General features: G+C 46.0%; 1 long non-coding RNA gene and 1 pseudogene across 3 annotated transcripts; one reads left to right on the plus strand and one right to left on the minus strand.

The window, feature by feature from the left end:
- Window positions 1–4,757: 4,757 nt before the first annotated feature.
- Window positions 4,758–7,843, minus strand: LOC119301397. Of its 3 annotated transcripts, XR_005147035.1 has the most exons (5): window positions 6,360–7,843; window positions 6,049–6,213; window positions 5,686–5,964; window positions 5,377–5,520; window positions 4,758–5,062 (listed from the first exon to the last, which is right to left on the minus strand). It is a non-coding gene; the product is annotated as an uncharacterized LOC119301397 (long non-coding RNA). The 3 variants fall into 3 exon arrangements; XR_005147036.1 differs by having other exon boundaries at window positions 5,686–5,958; window positions 6,049–7,843; XR_005147034.1 differs by having other exon boundaries at window positions 6,049–7,843.
- A 449-nt stretch (window positions 7,844–8,292) lies between these two features.
- Window positions 8,293–12,489, plus strand: LOC119301398 (annotated as a pseudogene).
- The last annotated feature ends 1,135 nt before the right edge of the window (window positions 12,490–13,624 follow it).

Below are 13,624 nucleotides of genomic sequence, written 5' to 3' on the forward strand. Positions count from 1 at the left end.
ACTTCCAAAACCAGTTTGCAGGTGCCAATGTTACCGAGCAGGTGACGCAATCAAGCTCAAGGAGGAGCTCGATGAAGATCTTGTTCTTTGTGTTATTTCATTCTAGTTGTTCAGTAGTGGAGCCCAGTCGGGATGATCGGGGATCTGTGTAGCTTCTGGGGTAGTCTTCTTTTATTTTGGGTTCCGTAGTCGGACCTTGTGTGTATCTTGTTGATGTAATGCTTTATTCATGTATTTGTGTGAAGTGGCGATTGTAAGCCAACTATGTTTCCTTTTCCCCTTATTGTATTACATGGGTTGTTGTGAAGATTACCTCACTTGCGACATTGCTTTCAATACGGTTATGCCTCTAAGTCGTGCTTCGACACGTGGGAGATATAGCCGCATCGAGGGCGTTATAGGTTACGTCGATGCAAATTTTGACACTGATCCAGATGACACTAAATCTCAATCTGGATACATATTGAAAGTGGGAGCAATTAGCAAGAGTAGCTCTGTGTAGAGCATTGTTGACATAGAAATTTGCAAAATACTTACGGATCTGAATGTGGCAGACCCGTTGACTAAAATTCTCTCACAAGCAAAACATGATCACACCTCAGTACTCTTTGGGTGTTAATCACATAGCGATGTGAACTAGATTATTGACTCCAGTAAACCCTTTGGGTGTTGGTCACATGTCGAAGTGAACTATGGGTGTTAATGACATGGTGATGTGAACTATTGATGTTAAATCACATGGCGATGTGAACTGGATTATTGACTCTAGTGCAAGTGGGAGACTGAAGGAAATATGCCCTAGAGGCAATAATAAAGTTATTATATATTTCCTTATATCATGATAAATATTTATTATTCATGCTAGAATTGTATTAACCAGAAACATAATACATGTGTGAATACATAGACAAACAGAGTGTCACTAGTATGCCTCTACTTGACTAGCTCGTTAATTAAAGATGGTTATGTTTCCTAACCATAGACATGAGTTGTCATTTGATTAACGGGATCACATCATTAGGAGAATGATGTGATTGACATGACCCATTCATTAGCTTAGCACCCGATCGTTTAGTATGTTGCTATTGCTTTCTTCATGACTTATACATGTTCCTATGACTATGAGATTATGCAACTCCCGTTTACCGGAGGAACACTTTGTGTGCTACCAAGCGTCACAACGTAACTGGGTGATTATAAAGGTTCTCTACAGGTGTCTCCAAAGGTACATGTTGGGTTGGCGTATTTCGAGATTAGGATTTGTCGCTCCGATTGTCGGAGAGGTATCTCTAGGCCTTCTCGGTAATGCACATCACTTAAGCCTTGCAAGCAATGCAACTAATAAGTTAGTTGCAAGATGATGTATTACGGAACGAGTAAAGATACTTGCTGGTAACGAGATTGAACTAGGTATTGAGATACCAACGATCGAATCTCGGGCAAGTAACATACCGATGACAAAGGGAACAACGTATGTTGTTATGCGATTTGACCGATAAAGATCTTCGTAGAATATGTGGGAGCCAATATGAGCATCCAGGTTCCGCTATTGGTTATTGACCGGAGATGTGTCTCGGTCATGTCTACATTGTTCTCGAACCCATAGGGTCCGCATGCTTAAGGTTTCGATGACAGTTATATTATGAGTTTATGAGTTTTGATGTACCAAAGGAGTTCGGAGTCCCGTATGAGATCGGGGATATGACGAGGAGTCTCGAAATGGTCGAGATGTAAAGATCAATATATTGGACGACTCTATTCGGACATCAGAAAGGTTCCGAGTGATTCGGGTATTTTTCGGAGTACCGGAGAGTCACGGGAATTCGCCGGGAGGTATGTGAGCCTTATTGGGCCTTAGTGGAAAGGAGGGGAAAGGAGCAAGGGAGGCCCCCCCCCCAAGCCCAATCCGAATTGGGAGGGGGGCCGGCCCCCCTTTCCTTCCTCCCTTCTTCCTCCTCCTTCCCTCTCCTACTCCTAATAGGAAAAGGGGGAGTCCTACTCCCGGTGGGAGTTGGACTCCCCCCCCTTGGGCGCGCCACCCTCCTTGGCCGGCCCCCTCCTCCACTCCTTTATATACGGGGGCAGAGGCGCCCCAAGACACAACAATTGATCATTGATCTCTTAGCCGTGTGCGGTGCCCCCCTCCACCATAATCCTCGATAATATTGTAGCGGTGCTTGGGCGAAGCTCTGCGACGGTAGAACATCAAGATCGTCACCATGCCGTCGTGCTGACGGAATTCATCCCCGACATTTTGCTGGATCAGAGTCCGGGGATCGTCATCGAGCTGAATGTGTGCAAAAACTCGGAGGTGTCGTAGTTTCGGTGCTTGATCGGTTGGGCCGTGAAGACGTACGACTACATCAACCGCGTTGTTATAACGCTTCCGCTTTCGGTCTACGAGGGTATGTAGACAACACTCTCCTCTCTTGTTGCTATGCATCACCATGATCTTGCGTGTGCGTAGGAAATTTTTGAAATTACTACGTTCCCCAACACATAGTTCATAAGGTGTCGTCTCAACGGATTTAGATGGTGCCTTATTTAACGTGAATGCAGTCGTCTCTAAAGCATAAACCCAAAATGATTGTGGTAAATCAGTAAGAGACATCATAGATCGCACCATATCTAATAAAGTACGATTACGATGTTCGGACACACCATTACGCTGTGGTGTTCCGGGTGGCGTGAGTTGTGAAATTATTCCACGTTGTTTCAAATGAAGACCAAACTCGTAACTCAAATATTCTCCTCCACGATCAGATCGTAGAAACTTTATTTTTCTTGTTACGATGATTTTCCACTTCACTCTGATGTGCATTACCGAGAGGGCCCAGAGACACCTCTCCGATACTCGGAGTGACAAATCCTAATCTCGATCTATGCCAACTCAACAAACACCATCGGAGACACTTGTAGAGCATCTTTATAATCACCTAGTTATGTTGTGACGTTTGATAACACACTAAGTGTTCCTCCGGTATTCGGGAGTTGCATAATCTCATAGTCATAGGAACATGTATAAGTCATGAAGAAAGCAATAGCAACATACTAAACGATCAAGTGCTAACCTAACGGAATGGGTCAAGTCAATCACATCATTCTCTAATGATGTGATCCCGTTAATCAAATGACAACTCATGTCTATGGCTAGGAAACTTAACCTTTTTTGATTCAACGAGCTAGTCAAGTAGAGACATACTAGTGACACTCTGTTTGTCTATATATTCACACATGTACTAAGTTTTCAATTAATACAATTCTAGCATTAATAATAAACATTTATCATAATATAAGGAAATATAAATAACAACTTTATTATTGCCTATAGGGCTCTAGGGCATATTTCCTTCAAGTATGACCAACATGAGCAAGCCATTACTGATTTGCTACTTTTGTACTTCTGATCCCCCATTCTTTAACAAACTTGTAATTCTTCTTTCTTATATTGATTCAGATTATTTCATGGTGTCACTTAATTCATAGTACATATTTTCTTTACATGGGATAAGAATAGCGGAAATGCAATTTGGTGCCCGAGCTGAGATGCTCTCGACATCTATGCCGTGAGTCAGCCTCGGGATTAGGAATGACGCACGTATTTACTCCCGTATATGGATGTATTAGTCATTTTTATGGGAAGGACAACCCACGCATGGCCCATGTTCATTTATTCGCTACCTACCGGGGTGTTCTCATGATTTCCTGCGCGTGCTCCCCCATGCCGGCCGTCGGCGCTGCTGCCATGGGCGCTCACGGCGAGTGGAGACGCACCAGCTCTAGCAGTTTGACCTAACGCAAGAAGCCTGCTAAGTGTGCTCATGCTGGTAGTCGCCATCGCCGCCACAGGCGCGAAGGCACCACCTCATGTTCAGGCGCCTGAACCTCCAGCTGGACGCTGGCGGTGGCGGTGAAGACACTATCACTGCTGCAAGCGATGCGCTCGCACGGCAAGTTGTCCTCGATAGCCCGCCGTTTGGCGATGTGTAGACGACTACCCAAGTTCCATGTAGGCTCCCCCATACGGTGCGCAGCCGCCTTTGCCGCGTCCGTCATGGACGCGGTTGTCCTGCACGCTCACGCCGGAGCAGTCGGAGAAGATGACCCTGTTAGAAATTTTTGGAGCTAGAGTTGCACCTCCCAACAAATAGTATCAGCCCTGATTTGGAACAGGACGAGGCGCGACAAAGCTAGCCGCTGCAAGTCTCTTAACTAGGTGCCCCCGTCACCGGCTCGTCGGTGAAGCCGTGTTGCTCAGACGTAGGCATGTAGCACTACAGATATGTGAGAGAAGGAAACATGATGGAGGAAGAGGAATTGAATCCATAGTGCTCCTGTCCAACGCGCTAATGCATCTCAGCACGTTATATTATCGTGAATGTAATTGAATTCATCAGGACGATGGATTCAATCTTTCGTCTAGCTCGTGTTTGTTGTCGCAGCGTGCTGCACGGCCTGCACCTCCACACCAGCTTGCCCGGGGACAAGACAGTCGCCTGCAGGCCTGCACATGATAAGGATGGATTGACGCTTTGATCTGGCACCGGAGCAAAGGGAGAGGTCAGCTTCGGAGGCAGCAGCCGGCTAGACATTATTACAGAGAGAGACGTCAAGGGAGGACGCTGAGTGCCTGACAGTTGGCTTCCTGTACGTGGTACATGTCAGTACATTATGTATTCTTTTGCGTATAGGCTGTGGTATTTCCTCAAAAACTGAATTTGGCTCACATCACGATGCTCTATTGAATGGTATAGATAGCAGGAGCAGCTGGGCTCGGTAGCCAAAACGCTGTTCTCTAAGAATAGAGACTAACCCTGAAACAAATTGATGGTTAACTTGACTGAAGCTAGATCCTATTTTCTGAACCAAAGATAAGGTAAACAGTAGAAGTCACTCATAAATTATTTGACTATAAGATCTGTTCATGGTATCCCCTAGTCCAAGGTTGTACCATCCTAAAAGATTTCATTATTGCAGCCGAACTCTAAATACAATTAGTGCCTGCATCTAGCACCTCCGATTCCATTGCTCCCACACATGTCATGGATAGCTCTCCATTGTACTGTATTGACACAAAATAATGAACATTCGATTAGCTTGAATCAAAATAATGAACAAGCAGATCTTGGTGCTTTAGATTAATCTGGTTCACACAGAAGTATGAATAGCCGGCAAATTTAGTATTGTGCTAATCACATCGAATCAGGAAGAAGACCACAAAACAAATTTCACAACTAAAAGTATTAAGAAAAACTTCTAAGTCATAGGCCTAATTTAACTTGTTAGAGTAGAATGCAAAAGGTTAAGAAACACCAAAATTATGGTTGATGTTATGGACGCCTGAAGGAATTGTGAAAGGTCAAGGAATAATCCCACATGGCGGAGAAGCCGCCGCCGAAGTCCTTATCGTGGTCCAGCTGCTCCCTGATCTTGCCAAGTTGGCCTCTGGTCCGCTATTAGGATCTTTACTCTCCATCTGGCCCTGACCATCTTGTTCACATTGACCACCTTCCCAACACCCTTAGAATTTGGTAGAAACAAAAGAAGAGGAGAAGGCAAGGACGTTTGTCAGTCATTCCGAAACATACAACATACATATAGTCCTAAGGAATTTGTGGCAAGAGCATGTGGTGCAAGTGCAACTTGGCTGACCGAGAAGTTAAGAGTCAGAGAATTATTATTGACCTGCCAGATGTGCACGAGGCCGGTGACGGAGGGCTCGAACCTGTCGAGGCAGATCCGGCTGGGTTGCCATGCAGCAGCGGGAGCAGCTCGTCCTGCTGACAAGCTCCTCAACGGTGCTCTGCAGCGTCTTCACACACTCCTCCACACCCATCGACGCCACCATACTGCTCCGGCCGCGTCCGCCTGTCTTTGCCTCTAGTAGTCTTGCGCCCTTCATTTCCTTGCACTTTCTTTTTTGAGTTCTCGCTTCGAATTTGTAAAGGAATCTGTTGTCTGAATCTGCCTCCAACTCGATCGCATTAGGATCTATTTGGTCTAGAACATAATGACTGGAGAATGAAAGATGAAAAGAATCCATCTCACCCGGCAGAGTCGAGGACGTCCTTGAAGATCTTGGTGGCACCCTTGTGTAGGTCTTCTCCAGGTGCCGTTCGATCCTTCCTAGTCGATCCTCCCAAACGCCTCCCATGACCCGGGAGAAAATCCGGCGGCAATAGCGGCACTGCGCCTGCGCTTCATTTCCTTTGCCTGTTCATGGTCATCGGCGAGAGGAGCGGAAGGGACACAGAGGATGGCCGATGTCATGGATCAATGAAATAATTACATAAAAATGAATTTTAGTGAACAAGAGAATCTTCTCCTGAGATTGAGGTAAGAAAATGGGATGAGTTCACCTTTGATCTATAATAGCACATTTAGGAATACCAAATTTCTTCTTCAATCATGCAAGTATCCAGGACAAAAATACTCCCAGCTCATTGGTGAGCAACCTTACTGAAGCTACTACATATAGGAAAAGGATGATTTCAGGAGGGGAAATGACAGCAATAGCTATCAGGCATAGCTCACTGTATGATGTTGGTGCCATTTGCAGATTTGATACAGCAGATCTAGCGATAAACAAAAGATGCAGCACTATATAAAGTCAGGTAACTGTACACTCAAATGCATCCCTACATGAAAACAAAAGCCAGCAAAGCACACATTTTAGTGAACATGTTTCAACTTTCTTTTCTTATTCGCATTCGCAAGGGATCAAATAGAACACAAGCAAAGCTAATAACCTCACAATCAAACAAAATATACACAATTTCATATATTTTTTGTTTCTTCATACTTTTATTCACCTCATGGATTCTTATTAATCTAAAATCATCTTGTTATGATTGTCTGGAACTAATTTTTTGAAGAATGAAATCACATGGCTTATATAGACCACTCCTTCCCTGCTAGCCCTATGGGATTTTCATCAAATACCTTGTAGGCGTACAAAACTAGAAATCCGCACAAGCAAAGACTATAAGTGCTGGAAGCAGGGCACCGGAAAGAGAGAAAAAGTCAAGAAGTGGTGAGGTTAATCTCTTTAGTTGTAAATGATATAGCCCTCCTGTCCTTTGAATAAAGAAGATTTAACTGTCAAAAAAATATAGTGGACATTTTGCCATAATAGAATCTGCACTTCTATTAAGATAAAAATAAGCAGTCAAGCAGTACTGAAGATGATGGAGTAAGAACATCGTCAGCCAAGTAAAATTTCAGAGGATGTTCTGAAGATGAACAACAGGGTACCCACTACAGAAAATTTCAGAGGATGTTCACCCTAAAGATGAGAGGTTCATGTGGAATCGTGCGGTGTAGTGGCTCTCCTTCTCATCTGCAGCGACGCCGCAACCCTCGTCGCTCTTCTCGGTGGCAGCGCCCCCCTCCCCGTTCTCCTACGCGATAGCCTTGGGCTGCCCCGCTTTCACTATGGGCGCAACTTTCCTTCCTCTCCCCTGCGTGGCAGCTCGTCTTCCTCTCCTCCGCCACGGCGACTGCCGCCCGCCACCCTCTTGTCCGCGGTGCAGCGCGGGAGACGACCTTCTCCACTCCTCCCTTGTCTACTCCTTCCCCTTGTCGCCGCCCCTACTCTGCAGCTCCACCCCATCACGACACCGACGACCGCATCTCGACTGGGTTGTGCTTGTCCTTCCGCGGCTTCCTCGGGACGAGAGCTCGTGTCACTACTCACCTTCTAGCTCTTGCCGCCACCTTCCGTCGGTGGCCAGCGCCGAAGGAGCGATGGGGCGGTGGCGGTGGCAACCCTACCTGGGGAGAGAGGAGATTGCTTGTGGGAAGAAAGAAATTTCTGGGAGAGGAGGCGCGTGCGTCAGGAGAGGAGGAGAGCAGAGGGCTTTCTTCGCGACGAAGCGAACGACGCAGCTTGCCGACGTGGAGTCAAACTCATTTGTCTCGTAGCTTGCCGACATGTAACGCGCGAGCGACTGTCCTTGATGCACACTTTATTGTTTTTTATTAGGGAAAAATAAAAATAAAAACAACTAAACGTGCCGGGCCGAACCGACACTCGTGCCCAGCCTCGGGCCAGGCCGCATGCCGGCACGACCCGATTATAAACGTGCCGGGCTAGGCCCCCATTTGGTCATCCAGGCAGCAGGCACGCGTTGCGCCTTAGCCCATCCAGCGTTCCTAAAAAAAAAAAGCCCATCCAGCATTCCTCCACCGCAGGCCGCGAATATATAATGGTCATCCCACCCCCAACCTAGGGTTAGCGGAAAGGAGGAGAGAGATTAGAACAGAGATGCGCCGGTCGTGTGCCGAGCTCCTCCGCCGTCGCCGCCAGCCGTGTGCCGAGCTCCTCCGCCGTCGCCGCCTCGCCACCCAAGTGGTCCTCGTATGAGGATTGAGCCGTGTTCCAGTCGAGGCGAGTAAATAAGCAGCTCCAAAGTTTGGAGCTGCAATTTAGAATCGAGAAGCTCTTTTCGGAGCGGCAGTCCGCAATCAAGCGGCTCCTTTCGGAGCGGCAGTCCGCAATCAAGCAGCTCATTTTTGAGCTGCAACCCGCAATCAAGCGGCTCCTTACGGTGCCGCGATCGAAGCAATCATCCGTCTCCGAATTCGACTAGATCTCTTATTTCCTAGAATAAGATGGACTGCATCTTTTTTGGGTCTCCAAGTTGCCATCGGTCTTCCAGGCTGAACCCAGGGCCGGCCCTGGGCCATGGCGGCGAGTGCGACGGCCTAGGGCCCAGCACGAGCAGGGGCCCATACCCTATGCGTGCATACAATACACAGTATATTCATAGAAAGAAAAATTGTACGCAGGACAAACAGCCCAGCCCATGAAGAAGCGAGCAGCAACGCACGAACGAAGCCAACAATCCCGTCCGCTCCCAGTCCCAGAAACACGCCGCCAGCCGCCAACTCATCGTCTCCCTCTCGTTCTCATCCTCTTCCCCAAATCCAATTGATTGCCCCGAGTTCCAGAACCCCAACTCCCCAAGCTAATCAATGAATTGTCCATTAGTATCACACTTCAGTGTATTTCTTTGCATCCTACAAATACCCCAAGGGCCCCGGCGAACGGATCCAGAGAGGCGAGCCGGCCAGCGACGACACACCCTGTGCCCTGGCAGGAACACGGAGAGTAGCAGCCGGCAGATGGCCATCGATAGTTGGGGCTGTGGTCCGCCTGTCCGGCAGTGGAGAGCGGAGACGTGGAGTCCAGGCAACTCCTCGTAATTTTTTGCATCTCAATTTTTTTCCTTGTCTATTTTCTGCTTATGATGAATTGATGCGAGCAGTGTGGAGCAGCGTTGGATTTCTTCTATTTGCTCCAAGAGACCAAGAACAGGATTCGTGAAGACAAGAATTCAGGTGTTCTCTCTCCTTTTAACTGTTCCTTTTTCAAAACTTAAATCACTAAAGAACTATTTGAGATCAACCATGTCAGAGGAGAGATTGAATGGCTTGGCCATGGTGCTTTATTGAGAAAGATATGTCGGATAACATTGATCTTGACACTATTATTAGTGATTTTCCATCCAGAAATGCTCGAAGGTGTCGTTTTTCTTGAGTATGCCATTCACTTCATTTTTGTGTATTTGTCAGGTGGCTCATGATATTTGCTGATGCACGTTTGTGGTTGGACTGGTAGAGTTGGAATTGTAGCTTCTGTCGAATTGGATCAAGAATTTGAGAACAATATCACATATATATTTAGTTAAGAATTAAGACAACACTTCTAGGTTGTTGGAGCGTGTATCCTAATAATCCTATAATCATCTGATATATCCGTGGAACGGAGGGAGTATATATCTGCCCAGGACGCCCCGGCAGTCATCAGATCTCGAAGCAGAACCGCAACCCATGAGCCATCAGCTGCAAGTTCTTCTCGGGCCTCGGCAGACCTACACGGGAGCCATGGAGGTGAGTTCCTTGCCCTCTCCTTCCACTGAACATATTTCTTTGTTAAGACGGTTCTTCCTCTGAAACTAGGGTCAAAATTTAATATTTCACACCGAATCGAAATTGCTTCTTTGAGGATACAAAAAATTACTTTCGGTGAAGTAATAAAATAAAATAAAAAATAGAAGCATGTATATCTTTTAACCTTATAAAAGCTGCATCTTTGCTTACTTAAAAAAGCTGCTAAAACTTGAATTATCTTAGGGTAGCCATGGAGGTGAGTTCATTGTCCTTCCGTTCCATCTAGGCCCATTCATAGTTGCTTCATTAAAACTTGAATTTTTTTACGGGAAAATTATCAAGGTTGTATCTTCTGGACTACATTAAAATGGCATCTTGGAGACTGAATCAAAATACTCCCTCCGTCCCATAATGTAAGACACTTTTTTTGACACTACACTAGGGTAAAAAAGCGTCTTACATTATGGGACGGAGGGAGTAGCTTCTTTCACGATTGCAGTTATTTTGTGGAAAAAGTATTTCAAGTTTGTATCTCTTGGTACTACATAGAAATTCCATCCATGAGAATATCGAAAGTGTGTTTTTGCGACTAGTGCGAAATCAACTCTGATATGTTCCCATGCCAAATGCAGAAAGACAGCGGAGATGATAGAATCAGCACCTTGCCCAGTGACATTGTGGTCAACATTCTTGACCGACTCGATTTCCGTGAAGTTGCGAGAACCAGCATCCTCTCCAGACGGTGGTGCCAGCTCTCTTGCAAGGTCTCCCGACTTATCATAAATGCTCAGCCTGATGGCGTGTCTACCTCCAACATCTCTGATGGTGACTTGGTTCGGATCAATGCAGCTGCTCTTGAAGCGACAAAGAGCTTACTGGCCCGCAGATGTCTAGGCGAAGACACCATCCGCCTCCTGTCTACCATGTTCTACTTGAGAGGTGATGTCCCCATATCCATTGGACATACTGTTGGCAGTGCCATGACGACACACAAGATTGAGAAAGCTGAATTCACATTTTGACAGTGAAGAAACGCCGACAGTGCACTCTTGATGATGTGTTGAACTATGGGACACAGTTTGTGTCATTTTTTAATGAGTGTCTGAATGCATTTACTGGTTTGACGCGCCTCTACATGGAGAATTTGAGATTTGTTGAATCTGACTTTGTCTCCAACATCTTTGTCACTTGCAAGCGATTAAAATATTTGGGTTTTTTCAATTGCGACACACAGAATCATTTAACACTCCAGGTTGAACACGCTCAACTTAGTGAGCTCAGTATGGTCAACTGCCGTTTTTACAAAGTCAAACTCAAGTGGCTCCCAAAACTCACCCGGACAACGTTCACATATTGGATGGCTTTTGAAGAACTACCATTGTCATTTGGTCATGTGCCACTGCTTGACTTTTTGAACCTCACTAATGTTGGTCTTAGTCGGCACAAAATGGTCGTGTTGAGTACATTACTTTGTGAGACACACATCCAAGAACTGCATTTGGGGTTTAAATGCGAAAAGGTAAGTCGGGATGATTGCTTTGTACCGGCTTCACTTGTTCTCTACTCATCCTATTATGTGTTCTTAAAAAAAATCATCATATTATGTGTTTATTGTTGCAGATTTGGGTTCAACCAGAGTGTCTGAGCGAAAGGCTGGCATCTGCGTTCCACAGACTAAGGATTGTCAGTCTAGTTAGCATTCCTGAAGGGTCTGATCTCACCTGGACAATTTTCATTCTGGAAGCTGCGCCATCACTTGAAGAGTTGTACATGTTGGTATGTTCTTACCTAAATCCACTTGTTCTTTCTCTATGGTTTACTCTGCTAATAACGGTACCTAGAGCTTGTTCTATTCTTTTTTGTTTGAGTTGCTCTATTATTATTACCCTTGCATGAGTGTCCTATGAGTGGCAAAACTAACCTGTTTCCTTTACCTATGTTGGAGTGCAGGTAATTGATCATCCGTGTGAAATGATAATGGATAAGAAAAGGAGGATGGAACTCTCGCTTAGCGAGATGAAGGGCGTCAAGTGGGAATCACCTAGATCAAATTTCAAGCACCGACGCCTTGCCAAGCTCATCATCTTTTGCTTTGTAAATTGCATGGTGAGTCATGTCAGGCGTGTCATGAAAGCAGCGGTGAATCTGAAGGATGTGTACCTGTATGATAGACTGGCATGTAGCAAGTGCAAACACACGGCCATTTTTAAGCCTGATAGGCTTCCACGGGCAAAGAAGAAGTTGGATGCGATGAAGAAGCTGTTGACCCAGGGCATCGAGTCTGCTCCCAGAATTCACTTGCTGACCGATTGTGAAATGGAGGCTGACCATGCTGCAAGGGTTAAAGGCTACTTGTGTTCCTGAAGATAGCTGAAGGCTTTTCAGGAAGTTCATGTAATAACAGTCGGTTGGAGTACTCTATCACTTGTCTGGCTCTTGTTTTATCTCCTTTTCTTTACTCAACCTGTTGGAAGTAGCAAAATAAGAATTACTTGATCCTGTTTTACCATAAGTAATTTTAGGACCTGGTCTGTATTTGGATTTTGATGCTATGATGTGTTATTATGGTGATGAGTGCATCAGTTGATACGGTTCCATGAGATCTGGAAGCTGAATTATACATCTGTCGTGGCTTCTTAGAGCTAGAAAATCCTGTACTCCCTCATAAAAAAAAAAAATCACCTGGCCAGATACCGTAGAAGTGGCCCGGCTTGTAAAGCTTATATACTGGAGCGGCTGCGTTTCAGGGTGGCAAAATCCTCTTTCCCTCTCCGCCGCAAACTTGCAATCTCCGTCGACAAATCCATTCCCCTCCGGCAGCACTTTGCCGCGCGCACAAGCACAAAAGTCCCAGGATGTCGGATGCTGGACACGGGTGGGGTGGCCGAGGTGGCTCGCCCGCTTGCAAGTGCCGCCATGACGACGAGGCCGGGAGCTCCTCCCTTAGCCCGCCGGTGGAGGAATGGCGCCGCAAGCAGGCGCGGGAGCGCGACGCCCTCTCCTGCAGCGGTGGGACGCAGGTGTGGAGGAACTTCCACTGGCTCGACGAGAAAGCGCCTTCGGGAGGCGGAGCCCGAGTTCTCTTTGAGGCGAAGGAGGCCGTCCCCGCCGGAGTAAAAGGGGCCGCCACGTGGCTAGCGGACGGCCAAGGAAGAGGACGACTTTGCTTTCGCCCTCTCCAGTTCAGCGATGGAGTACCATCTCAACATCAAGAAGGATTTTAGCTTTTATTTAGCGCAAACTTAAATTCCGAACCAATGAAATTTCGTAACAGATCCGAACGCATCGCCTAGCATTGGATTGAGATCGAGCGACCGCGATCTTGTTTGCTTTTTCTTCCATTTCTCACTATCCCGCAATTTATTGGATCGTATTAATTATCTTAGCGCTATTTAATGGATCGACTTAATTATCCCGGTATCCTTTAACGGCACCTCCTAATTTTAGGCATGCCCATTTAAACCATGATTTAGGCAAGGATTATCCCGATCTTCTTTAACCGCACCTTCTTATTTTATGCATGCGCATTTAAACCATGATTTCGGGGATTCGAACTCTGATTGTTTGGTTTAGCCTCTAGCTAGCCAACCAATCAATCCACCATCTGTTTGTTGTTTATGTTGAAGACAACTTGTATTTGATCTATTAGTTTGAACTATTATCAAATTGGCAAACTGACAAACAACAAAACCAATCAGAATTTTAGAGAAAGATTGACCACACAATGCTC

The sequence above is a fragment of the Triticum dicoccoides genome, chromosome 5A (assembly GCF_002162155.2).
Source record: "Triticum dicoccoides isolate Atlit2015 ecotype Zavitan chromosome 5A, WEW_v2.0, whole genome shotgun sequence".
NCBI classification, from domain to species: domain Eukaryota; kingdom Viridiplantae; phylum Streptophyta; class Magnoliopsida; order Poales; family Poaceae; genus Triticum; species Triticum dicoccoides.